General features: G+C 49.4%; 1 pseudogene; it reads right to left on the bottom strand.

Moving 5' to 3' along the window:
- LOC120688999 overlaps positions 1-20,301 on the bottom strand; it is a 143,611-nt pseudogene that overhangs the window by 105,206 nt on the left and 18,104 nt on the right.

Genomic DNA, 20,301 nt, shown 5'->3' with positions numbered 1-20,301 from the left:
TTTGGGGGTGACGTGAGCCTACACCCTCCAGATAAGAGTAGGAGCAAAGGGCGGACTATAAAATCTTGTGAAGCCATAGTCCCGCAGCTCGGTGCCCCTGGAGAGAAGGTCGGAAACAGGAAGTGCATGGCATGCGGCATGAGGGCACATGACATCCACACATGTCCGATAGTCCCGTACAATCAAGAGCATCAAGACAAGATGGCCTCGGGGAAGAAAAGAGGATGTCCACTGGGTCCAGGAACAAGAACTCCCCCATAAAGAGCTATAGGAAGATGGAAACGGCACTCCAATGGCTGGTTCGGAAGATGGTCAAACACCTGCAAAGATGCAACACCAGTTGCACGGAGGTCGGGCAGATCCAAAGGGACCAAGAACAAGATTTCTTCCTCGTTCCTGTGCGCACAGCTTGAATCAGGAAGTAGCAAGCACTTGTAGTGTCTCTACAATTGCATACTCTACTTTAGAACAGAGATGATTGTGGTCGCGCATGACTAACATCTCCATTCTATGACCATCCTTTTGGCACGATTTGGTGTGGCTGTAGCCCTGAAGTGTTGCAGGCGAAGTGAACCTTCCTTTTTGGTAATATTTGGTGTGGATGCAAACCATTGTGCTAGCTCATGCAAGACTGAACGTATGCTCGTGATGTGCTCATTTTGATGTGTATATATCTTGATATATTGTATCTATGATGCAAATTCATGTTTCTATGATTTCATGTTGTTGGCTGTGAGTAGTGTTTTTTCTATGCTTCAAATGCTAGTTTCTATGGTTTGAAATTCTTTCCAAGGCAAGCAAAGACGGCCCATCAGGGCGATAGAAACCTATAATTACATGGTAACGGATACTAGTATAGAGAACCCCGTACTCATACAGTTGTGATACCTATGTTTATATGATTGCTGATAGGGGTAAAAGTAATGGTTACCCCCAAAGCCGCCATTAAGCGATAGAAACCTAATAAGGTTAAGACAAGCACGATCCAAGGCAAGCAAAGACGGCCCATCAGGGCACGGTCCCGCCTCACTCGACCTCTGAGGAGCTGCTCTCCTCAGACTGACCCCCGCGAGGAGGTCTCTGCCTCAACTGACCCTCGCAGGGAAACTTCCGCCTTGCCAGACCCATGTGGGAAAATTCGCTCCGACCCTCGCGGAGGGGGGAGGAGCGGGCCCACATGATAGCTTGACTGTGCCGCGAGCACGAAGACCATCATTAGTCAAGGGAAGGCCCGCGTGGGCTGACATGACTACTTTCCCATGCCATAGCACGAGCTCGGGCAGTCGCAACAGTACCCCGATGCGACAACGCCTCACCGATGGGACAGGGCACACCCCCTCTCTCCCCGAAGTCAGCTCTAAGGACGGGAAGACCGTCCTCGGGGACAGGGGAGAGGACGCCCATCCCTGCCAACATCAGCACCACCAGCGAAGCGATCACCAACAAGTGTCCCTGCGATAGGGCAGCAGCTACAGCATGGCACGACTTCTCCCACCCGTCATGATCACTAGGGGCGGAAGTCAGGGGTGGGAGATTGCTACTGAAGACATAGGCGGCTAGGGGCCGTACCCAGGCCATCCGGTTAGAGGTGAGGAGGGTTAGAATACATCCGACCCCCACAGCTTTTCCTTTCTTACTTTTTCATCCTTTTTGTATTCGCCCCCCGGTTGTCCCAGGACTATAAAGGGACGGGGGACACCCCATGCACGGGGCATCCGAGACCAAACACAAACACACACACACGCTCACTCCACTAGTGACCTGGGAGACCCGTTCCCACTATTGCCCGTTTGTAACCCCTACTGCAAACTTTGAGTGCAAGAGCGTGAGAGCTCGATCTGGATGTAGGGACATTCCGCCCGAACCAGTATAAATCCTCATGTCAGATCCTTGCATTACCATCCGAAGTACTGACGCGCTCACAAATTTACTAGCCGGTGATACGAAACACTGATAGTTGGCGCGCTAGGTAGGGGATCTAGCGCATCACATGACTTCACCAGGCTTCGGATGGCCAACCGCGTCAGAGACTAGGTGCCGGGCATGCGCGTGCGTTTCGGTAGCCTGGACTTCATCATCGCCCTCGACGGGACCCTGGAGCGGATCCAAGCCCCGCTTTTCGGCGCTGGCCTCGGGATCGCCGCCGAGGTCGCACAAGTTGTGCAACCACTCGTCCGAGAGGACGACGCCCTCTCGAACGAGTGGTCGCATGGTTTCGACAGTGCGCAGCTGGAGCGCCAGCTCCACACCATCTTGGGCTCGCATTCGGCTCAGGAGGACATGCACGCCGCCGTGTTCGCTTTCACGAACATCACAGCATAGCTCGCTGGAGGAGAACCTCTCTTCCCCAACGCTTTGTTCAATGCCGCAACAGAGACGTACCCGTTCGGCCTCCCGAATGCTGCGAAGAGCTACTGCTGCTCCTTGGCGGCACCGTCCGTTGCGAAGCTCGGTTGTTGCAGGCAAGTGGCGATGGCCGGCTACGCCACAGAGTCGATATTCGAACAGCTCATGGAGGAGTCGCTCGACTCTGGATCAATCTCCAGCAGCGGGAGTCATCACCCGTCCCTAGAGTGCCACATGGCGGAACTCCACGAGGGACTTGTGGAGAGCCTGGGGCCGAATGGAGAGTCGCCGGAGCGGCAGGGGGCGCCTCCTCCCGTCTTGGCTCTGGAGACAACACCCCACAGTTGCAGACGCCTTTGGAGCAGCTTTAGGCACAACAGAGGGAGCTCCAAGAAGTGCAGCTCACTCTCGAACGCGACCACACCCAGCTCAAGCGTGACATCGGGCGCCGCATCCCCGGCGGGGCGGCGCGCGCTCGTGCGGCTGAGGTCCAACACTCGCTTTTCGACCGGGTGAGCCAGAACGTGGCGACGGCGGCCTTTCTCGACGGCTTGCCTCCTCCTCCCACGCCAGAATAAAAGCAGGCCTGTGAGCGGGTGTAGCGGTACTTCCGGCTCGCGGCGAACCAACAGGGAGGGAGCGTCGGTCCTCACCCTCGAGCCTCTCAGGCCAGCGAGCACGGCTCTGCCGCGTGCGGAGCGGGAGGCGGCCAAGCACCACCTCCCGAGACGAAACGGGGTCGATACAAAGCGCCACGCCCCGAAGGGCAGCAACTAGCGCCGCCCCGCCAAGGCAGGGGGCGTCTAGTCGTGCCTGTCTGCCAATGGGTGGGCGCGCGACGCGCGCCACGTCCGCAACTCTTGTCGACGCGAGTGAGGCGGGGATGACGATGGCAAGGCTTTGGTCCCACACATATCGGCCGCGCTGAGGTGGTTGTTACGACAGCGATGTGGACCACAGCATGAGCCCTGAGCCCCAGGGACCCAGGGTCTTCAGCGTCCACATCCGCGGCGCGCGCTTGCCGTTACGGTATCGTCCGCCCGCCAACATCGCAAAGTACGCTGGGGAAACAAACCCCGGCCTCTGGCTTGGAAATTATCGCCTATCGTGCCAAGCCGGTGGGGCGGAGGGAGATGATTTCATCATCTGTAACCTCCCCCTTTACCTCGTGGACTCGGCTCGAACCTGGCTCGAGCATCTTCCTGCAGACCTGATCCACTGCTGGGCGGACTTGCGTGACATCTTTGTAGGGAACTTCCAGGGCACATACGAGCGCCCTGGGAATCCTTGGCACATCAAAAGCTGTCGGCAAAAGGCAAGGGTGTCCCTTCGAGAATACATATGGCATTTCTGCAAGGAGTGCAACGCCACCCGAACATAGCGGACGCCGAGGTCATAGGTACGTTCATTTCTAGGACCACCTGCAAGACCTTGGTCCACAAGCTCGGGCGTAAGAGCCCACGAATCACCAAGGAATTGCTCGATATCACCACCAACCATGCCTCCACGCGAGGATGCTGTGGGGGCACTTTTCGACCGCGCTCAGGGCACGAAGGCGAAGTGCAACGAGGTGGCTGGCAAAGGCACCTCGAGGCGCTTTGAGAAGAAGAAGAACAACAAGCGTAAGGGAGGAGAACATGTCACCGCCGTTGAACGCAAGCCGGGCAAGGCCCTAGAGGATGACTCTCATCGTTTCTTCGATGACCTGCTCGAGAAGCCATGTCCGAACCACGCCTACCCCATCAAGCACCTCCTCAAGAACTGCGGCTTGGCCAAGAGATGGTTTGGCAACAACCCGAGCCGGAGACCGCCGCCGAGGGAGAAAAGCAAGGAGATTTTCTCGAAACTAATGGCTGTCTTATGATTTTCGGTGGCCCGCTGGCTTGTGGATCAAAGCGCAAGCAGAAGGTCACGTGATGGGTGGTGTTCGCGCCGAGCTTGCGATGCCCTCGTATCTCCGGTGGTCAGACGTCGCAATCACGTTCGATCGCGCCGACCATCCAAACCGATTCACATCATTTGGTGAAGCAGCTATCATGATTGCCAATGACCCCAAGACCCTTGGCATTACTGAATTTTTCAAGTCTTTCTACAATGGGTTCCCAGAAATTTCCACTATTTGGTTTGCATATCAGGATGAAAAAAACATATATGAAAACCCCTTCAAGCTCCAGCTTGACTCATGGAAAACTGATGAAGAAGCCACCAAGATCATGAAAGAAATAATCTCCCCAAGAATTCTGCCAATTAATTTCACAGCTGGTAAAGATATCCCCAGTTATGAATTCTATAATCCATCAGTGACAGCCAGACAATTAGGATTTGGCCGAGTGCCCCCTTCTCTCTTCTTTGTCGGTAAAGTCCAATTCAGAGGTGCTCTCAATAGTGCTCTCTCTTATAGTCGGCTGAAACATCTGGAGCCTGATGTAGATATGACACTCTTAGCCGATTGGCAGATTGCACCTTTTACTGCTACCCCTTTCATCCAATGGTGGTCTGAATGGCAAGAGCATATCTTCTGCAAATCGGCCAATCTGTATTGCATGGCCTTGAATGAAAACTATCAGGCAGCCGATAATGAGGTACAAGATCAACCCTGTTCTCCATACTGTACCATAATATTCTTTACTTGTATCTAATGTCCATCTGAACAAGATAACGATAATGATCCTCCAACGATCAGCAGAAGCGGTCAGCCGATCAACTATGCCTTGCCAGCCGATAAGCCAAATATCGGCTATGGCGCTCCAACTCTGACAGATGTGGCCACTGCGAGAAAACGCAAGGTATCTTATACCAAGGTGACAACTCGTAAGAAAAAGAAATCTCTAGGCCAATCTTCAGCAGCAGCAGTACTCCAAACAGACACTCTGATCGACCTTCCCTCCTCTTCTTCAGAAGGTAAAAGCCTGAACCCCATGTCTTCACTTTATCTGAATGCTGATCACATCCTTGCTTTATAATTAAGATGCCCCTGAACACCAATTTGGAGGAGAAGAAGACTCTCATAGTACACCTCCTCATACATCATCAAATGTTCAGGTATTATTCTGCTTACTCAGCAAGTATTTAAATTCTCCAATGATCATGAATTTGGCATCATTTTCCTTTGATTTTCATCAGGCACAGCATTCACCTTCGGCTCCCAGGAAATCCAAAGCAAATTCTCCATTGATACAGGTATGACTTCAGAGCTTGCTCATGTATACTCTGACAATCATCCTTCAGCTTGCCGACCATGCGCTATCGGGCCAACCGGACATTACAATCCCAAGCTCTTCATCGCAGCTCCTCGTCCCTGCTGGCTCCAACATAGAGAAAATATGCCTGAAGCAAGTAAGCATCCTTCCCCTTGGCTGATTTCATGATCCCTTTGCCTTCATCGGCCATCCTAATCACATCTCCCTATCAGGCACAAGAATCTCCAGACAAAAGTCTGTTTTCTTTTCAAATTGGAGCCACTCCCCAAGAAGAAGGAGAAGAAGCAACATCGGCCGATCCAGTTGTATTGTCGGATGAAATCAAGGCCAAACTCCAAGAATCCCTCCAATTCCTAAATCAAGACATCGGCCAACTGATCAAGAATGCACAGCCGATCCGCACCATTTTAGAAGAACTGGAGGGCAAGCTTCCAGAATCAATTGAAGAAGCATTAACTCCTGCAGCCTTCATCGAGAGTCATCGTGCACAATTCAACAAGGCCCAGAAACAACTTGCCGATCGTCTTCAGCAGGAAAAAGTCATCAAACAAAGGGATGACTTCAAAGCTTTAGCAGAATCGGCCGTTGGTGAAATCAAGTCCTTGAATGACACCCAGGCTAGCATCTTGAGGAACAAAGCTAAATTGGAGGCTGAACGTGATCGTCTTCTACAAGAACTTAATCGAGTAAACCAAGCAATAGACATCGCAGATCACGATCTTTCTCAGATTCTATCGGCCATCACCAAACTCCATGAAGACAAACAGAAATACGCTCGTCAAGCATATCAACACCATAAGAGTCTGCAGCCGATTTCTAGCTCATCGGCAGATAATAATCAAGTGATCGCAAACATTGATCAAATTCGCCCGCGTGCGATAAAAGTAATCCGAGAAGCTCTAGGATTACTGTAAAGGCACTCCATGTATTGTAATCTCCAGGAATTGCAAACACATGATCCAATTCCAGAAACTCTGTCTTTGTGATTTATTGCTCTAAGGCAGACTCATATCGTGTCGGCCATATTACAACCGATGCATCCAACTTGCGAATCGGCTTTTACATATAGTTTTTGCACTAAAGGCAATACTTCCTAGTATTGGCTATAACTTACAAAATCCGGCTGATACTACAATCGGCCATATCCCTCATTGATCAAGACTCTTCCGAAGAATCTCCTGACTTTTCTGATGTAACTTTGTAATCAGCCATCCGAAAGAAATCCTTCTCCCATGCTTGACCAGAAAGACAATTCATCCAATCATAACTCACTATATGGGCTTCAGCCGATGCCACACTGAATGACGAATCGGCCGATACTATTTCAACAGTATCGTCAACCCACTGAATCAAACATTGTTAGATCGACGCATAATGCCCCCAAAGCAGGAGACATGACTCCTTCGAAATCCTTGAGCATCATATCAGTCTTCGTTAGATCATCTTGATTCTTCCCAAGCTTGTGTAGCAGAACATAGGGCATTATATTCACCGCTGCACCTCCATCAACCAACATCTTCGTAACAGGCTTGCCATCAACGAATCCCTTTAGGAACAGTGCCTTAAGATGCTACCTCTTATCATCTTCTGGCTTCTCAAATGTTGCTGGCAATGGCTCCAAATTCAACTGTGCCATGGCTTCCTCTAATTCTGGTTCATGATCTTCATCGCCTGGCGCCATAAACTCTTTCGGCATTATGAAAACCATATTAATCGGCGCAGCTGATGATCCAGAATCTTGACCACTATCAGCTCTGGGCTTAGCACACCAAACTTGTGACTTGATCCCTTTCTTGCGCAGAATCTATTCTCGCTCTTCCTCAATGATCTCCAGCTGGCATAGCCTCTGAACACGTCGCTTCTAAGACCTGGTCAAACCTCTTGGACACCACTGAAATTGATCCATGTGATCAGGCTCACGTTATGGATCTCTTCGCATCGGTTGATCATCTTGCGCTCTTTAATTGGCGACCTGCTCTAGCCGATTGTGTGCAGGCACTCTTCTCATAGCAGGATCACGTAGCATTGTCCTGGCCCCCAGTTGATCATGCACCGATACCTTTTTTCCTAGCCGATCATGCACAGGAGTGCGCTCATGCCGATAGGGCTCATGACGTGACCTTTCATATGATTGGCTACCTTGACCATTGCATTCGGGACAATCATATGCCGATGGCAATGTCAACCCTTCTTCCTAGCAGTAGACAAAGAAAGGACACCTCCAATGATCTTGCTCGCATTGTTCCTCTTCTTCTCTACGCTACCGCCTTTCACGTTCACGCTGAAACTTGTTCAACAGCATTTGAGACGTTACACGTCTATGTGGTGCTGATGAACGTTCAGCATCCTTGATCGGACCCTTTCCTTTGATCTTATCGGCCGCTATCTGCGCTTTAGGATCAACAGCTCCAGATTTCTTGGCCGATGATGACGTCAAAATCTTGGCTTGAGGAGAACCTTCATCTCTGGCCACATCAACCATGTTCGTGGCGAAAGGATGTCCGTCGATCTTCATCGTCTTCTTGGGAGCCTCAAATTTCAATCTCCCTTGTTCAAAAGCCAACTGAATCTGCTGTCGGAAGACCTTGCACTCATTTGTATCATGCGACGTGGCATTGTGCCACTTGCAGTACTTCATATTCTTGAGCTCGTCCTCCGATGGAATCTTGTGATATGGCTTCAACTTGATCAACCCCTCCGACAATAACAAGTAAAAGATCTTGTCGGCTTTGGTGATGTCAAACCCATATGACTCTGGCTCTTTCTTTCCAAACGAACACGTCACCGGCTTTTTACTATTCTGTATCCACTCAGCCGATGCGACCGTTTCTTGCTCCTCTTCAGACTCATCATTAGCAGAGTATTCCACATAGTTGATCTTCTTCTGAAAAGGCTTCTTGGACTCGTAGGATCGAGTCTCTCCTGTCATCCGACTCATGATTTGGCTAATACTTTCAAACTTCTGTGATGCATATTTATCTTTAATGTGCAGCAAGATCCCATTAAATGCTGCATCGGCCAACTGCTGATCGGACAGAACCAAACTGTAACATCGGTTCTTGACATCTCTAAACCTTTGGATAAAAGCAGCAACCGATTCATCATTTCTTTGTCTCAAGCCGGTCAAATTGGTCAACTTTAACTCAGTAATCCCAGAGAAAAAGAACTGATGAAATTGTCTCTCTAGATCGGCCCAATGTAATATGGAGTTTGCCGGCAAAGTGGTGAACCAAGCAAAGGCCGATCCAGACAAAGACAAGGAGAGGAAACGGACTCTGAGTGCATCATGGTTGCCCGTTTCTCCCAACTGTAGAAGGAACCTATTAACATGTTCCATCATAGAAACTTCTCCCTGCCCTGAGAACTTCGTGAAGTCAGGCATCTTATACTTGTGTGGCAGAGGAATCTGATCATAAGCCGGAGGATAGGGAGTCTTGTACATGATGGATTGTTGCTTTGGCCTCAAACCAAACTGCTCCGTCATCACTTCAGCTATCTTTGTGCTCCAATCAACTTGCGGTTCAACTATTGGCATTTGCTGAGGGGAAACCATGCTCGCTGCATTGGTCATCATCGCAAGTTGCTGAGCTACATGGTTCATCGGCTGTCCAGCCGATTGCATCTGTTGTGTTTGCTGAGCTATCCGATTAGGTGTCTGCTGAGTCATCGTCGGCTGTGTAGCTGATGGGTTAGCCGATTGTTGACCAATAATATCCATGTATAGCACATTGACATACCGTATCTGTCTAGTTGCTTGATTATGGAATACCCAGTTGACTCCCTTCTGATGCAGAGATTACGACAACAACACTTCTGAAGGAGACTGGGGTTGGAGCAGGATAACAAGACGCTGTTGTGGGGTCATCGGCGGTGGCGCCGATGCATTAGCTTGTGCCATATGTTATGGACTCCATGCGCCTTGTGCATTTAGCTGTGTTGCCGATGCATCTTGCTGTGCACCCATCAGCTGAACGGCCGATGGATTAGGCTGAGAAGCCGACGCATTAAACTGCATCTTGGGTGGCGCAGAAAAGAAATCCGGATGCATACCATACCCAGTAGTAGGATTCCATCCTTTAGGAAATATGAATGCAGATCCATCTTGTACAGTTGTAGCAATCGGCAGCGTGGTTGAGTAGATATGATCTGCTGTACCTGCCGATGCTGTAGTAGTCATCTGGGGTGGAGTTTGACTGTTGTTTGTTCCTGCGTGGCTATCTTGTGCCGATAGGGCTGCTGCCATAGACACCTCCAAGGGAGTATATTGCATCTGATCTAGTTGTATATAGCAAGGACCCATGCACCCCGATAACGTGCCTTCAGCAAAAGTCTTGACCACTGCATTGTGCACCGTGTTGCCCATGACTGTTGCACTCTTGATGAAGGCTTGTGCCACAGCTTGGCCAACTACGTCTATCATCTTGCTTTCATGTTGAGCCTCTGTCAATGGTTGGAAAGATGGAAGATTAAACTTCTTGATCACCTCACCAGATCTGTTGACGCTGTACGACTTGAGGCATTCATGTTTGAATTTCTCCACCAGCTCTTCATATTCCTTCTTTTGTTCTTTTTTGAGCTTGTCTTCAGGAACAGGAATCTGGTTTTCTTCACTAGCTGCAGATTTATCTGTGATTTCCGCCATGTTGAAAATTTCGGTCCCACTGAGCGTGCCAAAAGATGTGTTGATGCAAAAAATCAACACACTGGAATCTGAGGGCAAGTGTTCGCCGAGTCACGGAAAGTCAACCAAGCGTGCCAGTCAATTTGACCTGAAATTGACAAGAGAGAAAACAAAGTCAAATTCGAGAGCGTATCGACTGGGATTCTGAATATCTCTCAGATGGGCGTATCGGCAAGCTTTGCCGATACTATAGACGATAAAAAGATATTAAATGCAAGCACGTAGTAAACGAGCGTATCGGCAGGATCCGCCGATACACTAAATGACAGAACCGGCTTTGAACAGCCAATCGTGTGTGTATGACAAGATCTAAGCTACGAATGTGTAACTTAGATGATGTGAAGCTAAAAACAGATCTAAACCGGCTCTTGAGATAACAAAAGTGTTACTCCAAAACTAAAGCCGATCTAGTATGTTTTTAGATGTGATAATGGCCAAAAAGCATAGGAAAACCTACAAATCTAGCCGATATCGATAATTGATGAATAAATCTAGACGAGACGACAGCGATGCGCCCGGAAGTCAAAGCCTAGATAAACTCGATAACTTTTGAATAGATTTGAACGAAGCCACAACGATGCGCCCGGTAGCTAAAGCTCAAATATACTCGGTAAAACAAAAACTTACCAGGAAATCAGGTCGCTCGAATGTGAGACGTCCTTGATGAACTTGAAAGAACTCGTCGAAAAAAGAAAAGAAAAGGTGAAGTCGCCGAAAAAGTGCAAAGGAATTGTAAAGCTTGTTGTATTGGATGTGTATCAAGTTTTTCCGGTCCCTTACAACTGATATATATAGCCTAGCGCTATCAAGTCCTAGCCGATTACGGCAAACATTACTTGACCCTAAAGAAAAGACTATGTAAAATATAAACTACTTAAAATATAAACTACTTAAAATATTACAACCGAATCATCATGATTTTCGTAGAGTCCGGATCCTCTTCTCCTTCCTTGACTTCATCGGCAACTCTCCATCGGCCAGATACTAGAGCTAGCAGATCAGCATCTTCAAAGCATATTCTTCTGGTCCATCACACGAACTCCATCGGCCGATTTCAATACTGTGCATCTTTTGGTTTGTTTCAAATCGGCCGCCTTCACTTCACAAGAATCACCTTCCTTGACACGTGTCAAAAAATGGTGTCAACAAACTTCGAGGATATGATTGCGAGTCTGACTTGCCCGTGTACTTTGCCTCTGGACTGGTCTGTCGAGTGGGATGGCCCTTCAGCTAGTGCTGACCACCCTCCCACTGAGTGATGTGTTTCATACGGGTTTTATCGATGCGGCACATGTTTCGCTAGATGCCGTTTACTGCTTCCGCTGAGACAATGACACTTGAATAATTTGTGTAGTTTGGAACTCTGTAGTACTTCGCTACTCTGAAAATGATTTTGTAATAGATTTACTTTTCGCTGCAAACTCTGATATGTATGAGATGATCTGTGTTGTAATCTCTGGGCTCACCTTCGTGTGGGCTTTTATCGAGGCTTCACTCGAGGAACTACCGGTGCGTGCCAAATTGGGTCAGAGATGCGTACCAACGAAGGTCAGTGCACCCGGGCCCAGTCTTTTGGGTGGTTCCGCCACAAGCACGAGACCCTCTGAGGGTGGGGGTCAGGAGCCAACCCTTGGGGGATCCGATCTCGACCCTCCCGAGAGCAACTCAGGGGCTCAGGGGTCAGAACATGACTCGACAACAACGAGAGTTATGGAGCTGGAGGAGGGATCGGGCCCGGAACCTGATCCCGTTGCCGATTGGAGGGAGCCATACCTGAAATGGATCCTTTGAGGCGAACCTCCGGCTGACAAGACGGAGGCCCGACGGCTCGCCCGTTGGGCGAAATCTTTTGTTTTAGTTGGGCAGGAGTTGTACAAACGTAGCCAAACGAAGATCCTGCAACGGTGCATCCCGATCGAGCAGGGTCGGCAACTCTTGGCCGATATTCACGGAGGGATCTGCTGGCATCACGCTACCCCAAGGATCCTTGTTTGGAATGCCTTTCAACAAGTCTTCTACTGGCCGACCGCCGTGGCCGATGCTGAGCGAATCGTGCGCACCTGCGAAGGGTACCAGTTCTACGCTCGGCAGACCCACATGCCGGCGCAGGCCCTCCAAACGATTCCCATCACCTGGCCATTTACGGTCTGGGGACTGGACATGGTGGGACACCTGAGGAAAGTGCCCAGGGGCTTCACCCATCTGCTTGTCGCGATTGATAAATTCACCAAATGGATCGAGGCGAGGCCCATCGCAACGATCAAGTCGACTCAGGTTGTGGCTTTCATCCTCGACATCATGTACCGTTTTGGTGTCCCAAATTCGATCATCACAGACAGAGGCACGCAGTTTAATGGAGAGGAGTTCCTCGAGTTCTGCGATGTCTACCACATTAAGGTTGACTGGACAGCAGTTGCGCATCCCCGCACGAACGGCATGGTCCTCCAGGGACTAGCCCAGGATCTACAACCGCCTGAATCGCAAGACGTTGGGTCAAGGAACTCCCGTCTGTCTTCTGGAGCCTGAGGACGACCCCTAGCAGAGCCATAGGGTTTACACCATTTTTCATGGTGTATGGCTCGAAAGCCATCCTCCCGGCCGACCTAAATTACGGCTCGCCGAGAGTCAGAGCCTACAATGAACAAGGAACAAACACTGCTTTGGAGGACGTGATGGATTAGCTTGACAAAGCGCGAGACGTCGCTCTTCTGTGGTTGGCAAAATACCAGCAGGCACTCCGCTGATACCATGGTCGCAAGATCCGTGGGCGTGCCTTCTCCGTGGGCGACCTAGTGCTGCGGCGTGTGTAGAGCAACAAGGACCGTTACAAGTTGTCACCACCATGGGAAGGCCTGTTCATCATCACAGAAGTGCTCAGGCCTGGGACGTACAAGCTATAGACCGTGGAGGGCGAAATCTTCACCAACGTGTTGAACATCGATTAGCCATGTCGTTTCTACCCTTAGAACTACCAGTTATTCAAATCGTTTGTACCAATAAAGACATTTTGTTTTTTTGCAAAGTTTTTCTCTCGAAGGTTTGACCTGTTTTGTCCTTTGAATGATCCCTGACCCCCACTGGCACGTGGGTCAGGTATCACTCGGGGGCTAGGAGTACTCCCCCCAGGCCAGACCTTTGCACCAAAAATTGAAATTATGCAGCAACCAACGCTGAGATGAGTGGACGAATTCATAAACCCGAGCTAACCTAGTGGCCAAGGGTTGGACTATGCAGCTAACGCCACAAAGGCTATGATGCTCGCTCACTCGCGGTCGCAGGACGCTGCTCCCATTTATGATCAGACCCTATCAGCTTAGCGACCTCGGGCGGCCACACCAAAAACCCCACCTTTTTCACGAATAAAAGCAGCAAACATAGAGTTATTACAAAACCAAATGTATAGACACAAGTTTTTGCCTTCCACTTACTATTAACGGTACTAATCAATGCCTTAATCTTTCTGCGAGGGCCTGGGCAAATGGCTCCACCTCGACGTTGATCACCTCCAGCAGCTCCTCGGTGTAGCCGGGAGGGTACCCTTTCGCTCATCACGTCGAGGTGGATGTTCTCGTAATGGCTCCGCGTGATGGTGAAAGCATGCTGAATCGCGGAGAATGATGCCTGGTCCACCTACACGCGTACGGCTTCCACCTCACCTTAGAGCTGTTGCACCGTGCCGTTCAGGTCATCGACGATGGTGCGGTGGCTCTCCACCTCGGCCGCCAAGGCCGCCTCAGCCTTCTTCGTCTGGTCCTCGGCCTCGGCGAGCTCTTGGCGCAGCTTGGCTGCCTAGTCACGGGCACCTGTGAAGAACAGTAAGGGCAAGGAACAGGTGTCGGATCCCCAAGACCAAACCCCTACTCGAACAAAGGGAGCAAGGTAAGAGTTTTTGTGGCAGAACCACCTGAATTATCCCGGCTCAAGTGCACAGGCCATCACCATAAAGGCAACACCGGCTCAAACGCACTTCAAACGGAACAATTCTTGGTCTGTCGGGTAACGTCCCGATACAACCATCGGTTCTCGGATCGAACAAGCATACCCCGCACGAAGGCGAGTCCAGAGATATTACAACCACAAGTTTTACATCACATGCATAAAAGTTATTACAAACCAGTTCTAAAGCATTATTACAAGACCAACCTTAGTAAACAGTTATACAAGCCATAACTTAAGTTCAGAGTTTAGACAGCGGAAGATAAAACACGACGGCTACAACACGTCACAAAAGGATACCAGGCTAGCCCAAGCATGGTATCACACATCATAGTCATTGCCGGTCGAAGACGTGTCCCACTCTACGGACCAGCCAGGAGGCAACGAGCAAGGATAGGTCAAGCTAGCGATTTGCTCCTCAAAACTCATACCTGAAAAGGTTTTCAACAGCAAAACTGAGTATTCTAATACTCAGCAAGACTTAACCGTCAACGAGTCCAAGTAGCCCACTATAGCTAGACTATGCAGGGTTTGTGAGGCTTTGGTTTTCCTTTTGCTGAAAAGCAATAAAGAGTAGATCCTTACTTTCAAGTTTTAGATTTCAAGATTCTAGTAGATTAACCATTCTATGTAAGCAACTACTATCCAATCATGGTAGAAAACTAAGCAAACAACAAGATTGGTAAATAATATTGTTGCTCTTATTACTCTGTGTGGCAAAGGGATCAAGTAGTCCCAAACTGTGAGAAGCAGACGATTCGAATTGAATTTCTTAACCTGGCCAGGCAAACCTAACACACACGTCTGGAACACCGCCGGGTCGTTCCCAAACAACCGTTGACCTTTCTTTCCGGCTTGTGGATAGGGTCACTCTCCCCGACTACAGGGCTCCAAGGTCCACCCTTCTACGAGGTCCACCCTTGTCCCTAGAAGTCGCAGTGTTGATCAACAATAACATTTAAAAACCTATCTCTAAAGAGAGAGTGAAAGGTATATCCACTCCCCGGTCCAATCGGCTACTAGGCTTGCCGCGTACCATATTTACGGCATGTGGCTAGTACTTTCAAAAACTTAACCACCTGCTACCACACACCGCGACCTTAGCAAGTTCATCAACACAGACGGGGTCTCACCAAAGGTCATGATATCGAACACAACCCCGTCCGTCGTCCTTATATTGATAACAGAAAGTAAATAAAGCAATTCCTATAAAGCTCGCGAGTGACAGGCAATCACTCGACTTTTACCGGTCCTATAAGCTTAGCAAGTAGTCGAACTCAAGTCTAGTATTCAGTACATAGGTTCCTAGGATCATGCATCTAGGGTTTCAATTCAATCCTAAGAACTGTAAATGCACAAGTAATACATTAAATGATAGTAATTTAAAATATAGGTTATGTCCGGGGCTTGCCTTCTCGGTAGTCGCTAACTATTTCAAGCTCTAGGCTCTTCCGAACTTTGGTCCGGGGCTTCAGTTAGTACGGCGGTGTTCGCTTGAGCTTCGAGATCACCTCCGTCAGACTCCGGGATCAGCTCGTATGTCCCGTCCGATAAGGCAGTCGTATCTATATGTAATGCAAGAACAACAGTATAAACACACATGGGCAATCATTTATAGAGTAGTTAAATAACAAATCTAACTACACAAGGCATCATGATCAACAGCACAAATGAAGTTGACTAACTCCATAAACAAGTGGGGGTGGTTTTCTATAACAAACAAAACATAGTTTGCTAATAAATCAACTACTCAGAGTACAAATAGTAATAAATTATGCCAAAATTACACTAAACAGAACATGAACAAAGTAATCTACCCTGTAAAAATCATGCAAGACATGTAGCTATTTAATCACAAAAATTCATTCATTCAGACAACACCTAGAGCAAGATTGAATTATACAGGCCAAACTGTAGCAAAGCAGAAGCTCACAATTTGACAAGAGATTCACACAGAAATGAACTAGCAACTGTGAATTTTTCATAATTTTATCTACACAGAATTAATTCTGAGAAAAGAAACAAAACAGAAATCAGATTAGCAAGATTCATTTTTAGCTCCTGTTCTATTCATGAACTGAGGCTAAAACTTCCTGAACAAGCTAAGCTATTCAAGAAGAACATACAGAAATATTTTCATGATTTATTATGAATAGAAACTATTTACCATAAATAAAGTCTATTAAAAAAGGATTAAAATAAATAAATAGCTACACCAAGGAACTGGTCATGAAATTTTTATAGCAAAACTAGTGTTATAGGAAAAAACTACCATAAAAGTTTCACTACAAGACAAGCTTTCAAACAGTAGCTAAGAAAAAGATAAAATCAACTAATATTTATGCACTAGTAACACAAATCAAATTCTACAGCAAAAACTTGCAACTAAAGCCTAACATATTATGGTTCTACTGCATAGAGTTCTTCAAGAGGATTCCAAAACATCCAGATTTGCTATTTTACGAATTTTCCACGAATTGATATTGAATTTCAAAGATCACAGCAAACTATTACAAACAAGCCCCTATAGCACTATTCCCCTGAGTCACTGGCATCGCAGACAGCCCCCTGGGCTTTTTCAAATTCAAGCACCGAAGCCCTTGCCCGGGTCAGAGAGGGGAGGCGGGGTTTGACCGGCCAAATCCCGGCGAGGGGCTCACCGACGGCAAGGGGTAGGTTGGGGAAAACGGAGAGGAAGTCGAGGCGGTTCTCTGGATGCCCTTGGGTCGCGAAATGAGGGCGGGAGGAGGTCGGTCCACGGCGAGCGGCAGCCGGTGGAGCTCGGAGCACGGCGGCTAGGTGGCTCTGGTGGGGTTCGGGCGAGGGGAAGTGGCCTGGGAGTTGCGCGAGGGCGAGGCGGTGCTTGCTAGGGGGTCAGAGCGGGCGGAGGAGCGGCGGTGAGGCGGCTCCGCGGCGGGGTGAGCTCACTGGGGTTCTGTGGGTGACGACGGCGGCGTTCTGTGGCGTGGGAACGAGGAGAGAGCAAAAGGGCGTGCGGAATGGGACTCTGGGGTTTAAGTAGTGCCCGTGCGCGCGCTAGGGGAGGGCGGCGGCCTCTGCCTTGGCCGGGCCACGGCGACGGCGAGGTGGCGACCATGCGGCGGCTCTGGGCGGCGTGGCACTGCAGGGGAGGCTCCAGCGCGCAGCCAAGGGCGGTGGAGGAGGAGCAGTGCGACGCGTGGGCGCCAGCACGACACAGAACGTGGCCGGGCAGACTCTCCACTGCGCCGGTGACCTGCACAGCGGTGGCGGGGAGAAATAGAGCAAGCAGGCAGGCTGGAGGTGGAAGAAAGGACCTAAGCGCTATTTCCAAAAATTCCAGGGACCCCACTGTAAAACAGCGATAACTTTTAAAATAAGGCTCAAATGAAAAGTGCCCAACATGAAAGTTGTTCAGTTTTTCAAGATCTACAACTTTAATGTTGTGAAAAAATTTATTTGATCAAAGGATAGAAGAGATCCTTCACATCTGGAACACAGATCCGGTTCTTGTACCACAAGGTACCCTGATCATCCTCTCTAAAATGAGGAGCCTTGCCCTTCTTGAGCAACTCACGAATCTCCTGCAGCTTCTCATCTTCTTTCTGATGCTGTCTGATCTCTGTCTCTAGAGTCGGTACTGCCTCGAATGCTGCACTAGAAGTATGATGCAAGAAGCCCAGACTAAACTGCTCGAACTCCTCACATAACTCTGGAGGCATCTGGAAAGCCACGGCCATGTTGACATAACTTCTTCTGCTCAGAGCATCTGCTACAACATTGGCCTTGCCAGGATGATAGTGAATCTCCAGGTCATAATCCTTGACCAACTCTAGCCATCTTCTCTGCCGCATGTTCAGCTCATTCTGCGTGAAAATGTACTTGAGGCTCTTGTGATCAGTGTAGATATCACACCGCTGTCCATACAAGTAATGCCTCCAAATCTTTAGAGCATGCACGACTGCGGCTAACTCAAGATCATGAGTGGGATAGTTCAGCTCATGCCGGTGTAGCTGCCGTGAAGCATAAGCAATCACTCTGCCCTCCTGCATCAGAACACACCCAAGACCATCCTTCGAAGCATCACAATATACCGTGAACCTCTTCGTCTGGTCTGGCAGAGTCAGGACTGGCGCCGTAGTCAACCTTTTCTTCAGCTCATCAAAGGCCCTCTGACGCTCTTCAGTCCACACGAAAGCCACATTTTTCTCCAGCAAAGAAGTCAAAGGCTTCGCAATCTTGGAGAAATTCTCAATGAACCTCCGATAATATCCAGCTAAGCCCAAGAATGACCTGACTTCCTTTACTGTCTGCGGTGTCTCCCACTCAAGTACATCCTTCACCTTGCTCGAATCAACAGCAATGCCTCCCTGAGAGATAACATGACCAAGGAATGGAACCTCGTCAATCCAGAACTCGCACTTGCTGAACTTGGCATACAGCTGATGCTCCCTCAGTCTCTGCAATACGAGTCTCAGATGCTCCTCATGCTCTTCTTCTGTCTTGGAGAAGATCAGAATATCATCAATGAAAATCACCACAAAGACATCCAGATAGTCCATGAAAACCATGTTCATCAGATGCATGAAGAAAGCCGGGCCATTAGTCAAGCCGAAGGACATGACCGTATACTCATATAGCCCGTACTTGCAAGTGAATGCCAGTCTTCGGAATATCCCCAGGACGGATCCTCAGCTGAAAATAACCCGAGCGAAGATCAATCTTCGAGAATATACGAGCACCTCGAAGCAGATCGAAGAGATCCTCAATACGGGGCAGTGGATGCTTGTTCTTGATAGTGACTGCATTCAGCTCCCGATAATCCACACACACATCCTCTTCGAGCCATCCTTCTTATCTACCAGCAATAATGGAAAAGCCCAAGGAGAGAAGCTGCGACGGATATAGCCCTTGGCTAGCAACTCATCAATAGTTTTCTTGACTTCTTCATGCTCTATAGGTGCCATACGGTAGGGCCGCTTTGCAATAGGAGCTATGCCAGGCAAGAGATCAATACAAAACTCAATGGCACATCCAGGCGGCATACCTGGCAGATCATCCGGAAAGACATCCGGGAATTCAGACACCACGCGAATACCGTTCGTGGGTCTAGCCTCCATCTGATGAAGAGATCCAGAAGGCTCTGAAGCACTGACTGTCACCTCTTGGCGATCAGATGCTGACAGGTGAACTGTCCGCTAAGCACAATCAATACGGACTCCCCATCTGGTAAGGGTCTCCATGCCCAAAATTACATCTATCCCCGAGGAGTCAATAACTATCAAGCCAGTGCGGAATTCTACCCCCTTTATGACAATACTAACTCTGGAGCATATAGAACATGTACGTATCTGACCCCCAGGTGAGGTAACTACCATCGCTGTCCTCATACAAGAAACCGGTATACCATGCTGCTCGGCAAATGACTTGGAAATGAAAGAATGGGTAGCACCGGTATCGAAAAGCACTGTAGCGGGGTGAGAGTTGACCATGAACTGTACCAATAACCATGTTAGGAGCCTCGGCCGCTGACTCGGCCGTCACGTGGTTCACCCGACCCTGTGCTGGCGCCCTGGGCTGAGCTGGGCGCCCCTGCTGTTCCGCCTGCGCCTTCCGGGGGCAAGTGTTGGCGTAGTGCCCCGGCTGGCCGCAGTGATAGCAGACGCGTGCAAGTGTCGAAGCCTGCTGTCCGGTAGGAGCTGCCGGACGTGGAGCCTGCGGTGCTGGCGGAGCTGGTGGAGCACGAGCTGGAGGTGCTGGTAACCTCGGGCCCTGACCTGCCTGCTGCTGGCGAGGCGGGTATTGCTGCGGCCTCTGCTGGTACGGCTGGGGAGGCCGGTACTGCTGCTGGTACTGCTAGGGCGGCTGGAGTCGAGGGCGAGTGTTGCTGCCGGAAGCAACGGGGACAATCTTCCTCTTCTTGTCCTCCATCTCCAAGTGCTTGCGCTCAGTGTTGAGCGCGCTGTCAACCAGATGGTTGAAGTCGTCGAAGCGGAGGTTGAGCAGCGCGTACTGGAGGTAGTCCTCAAGGCCCTCCATAAAGTGCTCCTGCTTCTTGCGGTCATCCGCAACATCGGCAGGGGCGTAGCGAGCCAGCTGAAGAAAGCGATCACGATACTCCGTGACCGACATAGTCCCCTGAAGTGACAAAGACAGATA

Source organism: Panicum virgatum, chromosome 9N, assembly GCF_016808335.1.
Source record: "Panicum virgatum strain AP13 chromosome 9N, P.virgatum_v5, whole genome shotgun sequence".
In the NCBI taxonomy this organism is placed as follows: domain Eukaryota; kingdom Viridiplantae; phylum Streptophyta; class Magnoliopsida; order Poales; family Poaceae; genus Panicum; species Panicum virgatum.
This window is presented reverse-complemented; position numbering and strand designations above follow the sequence as displayed.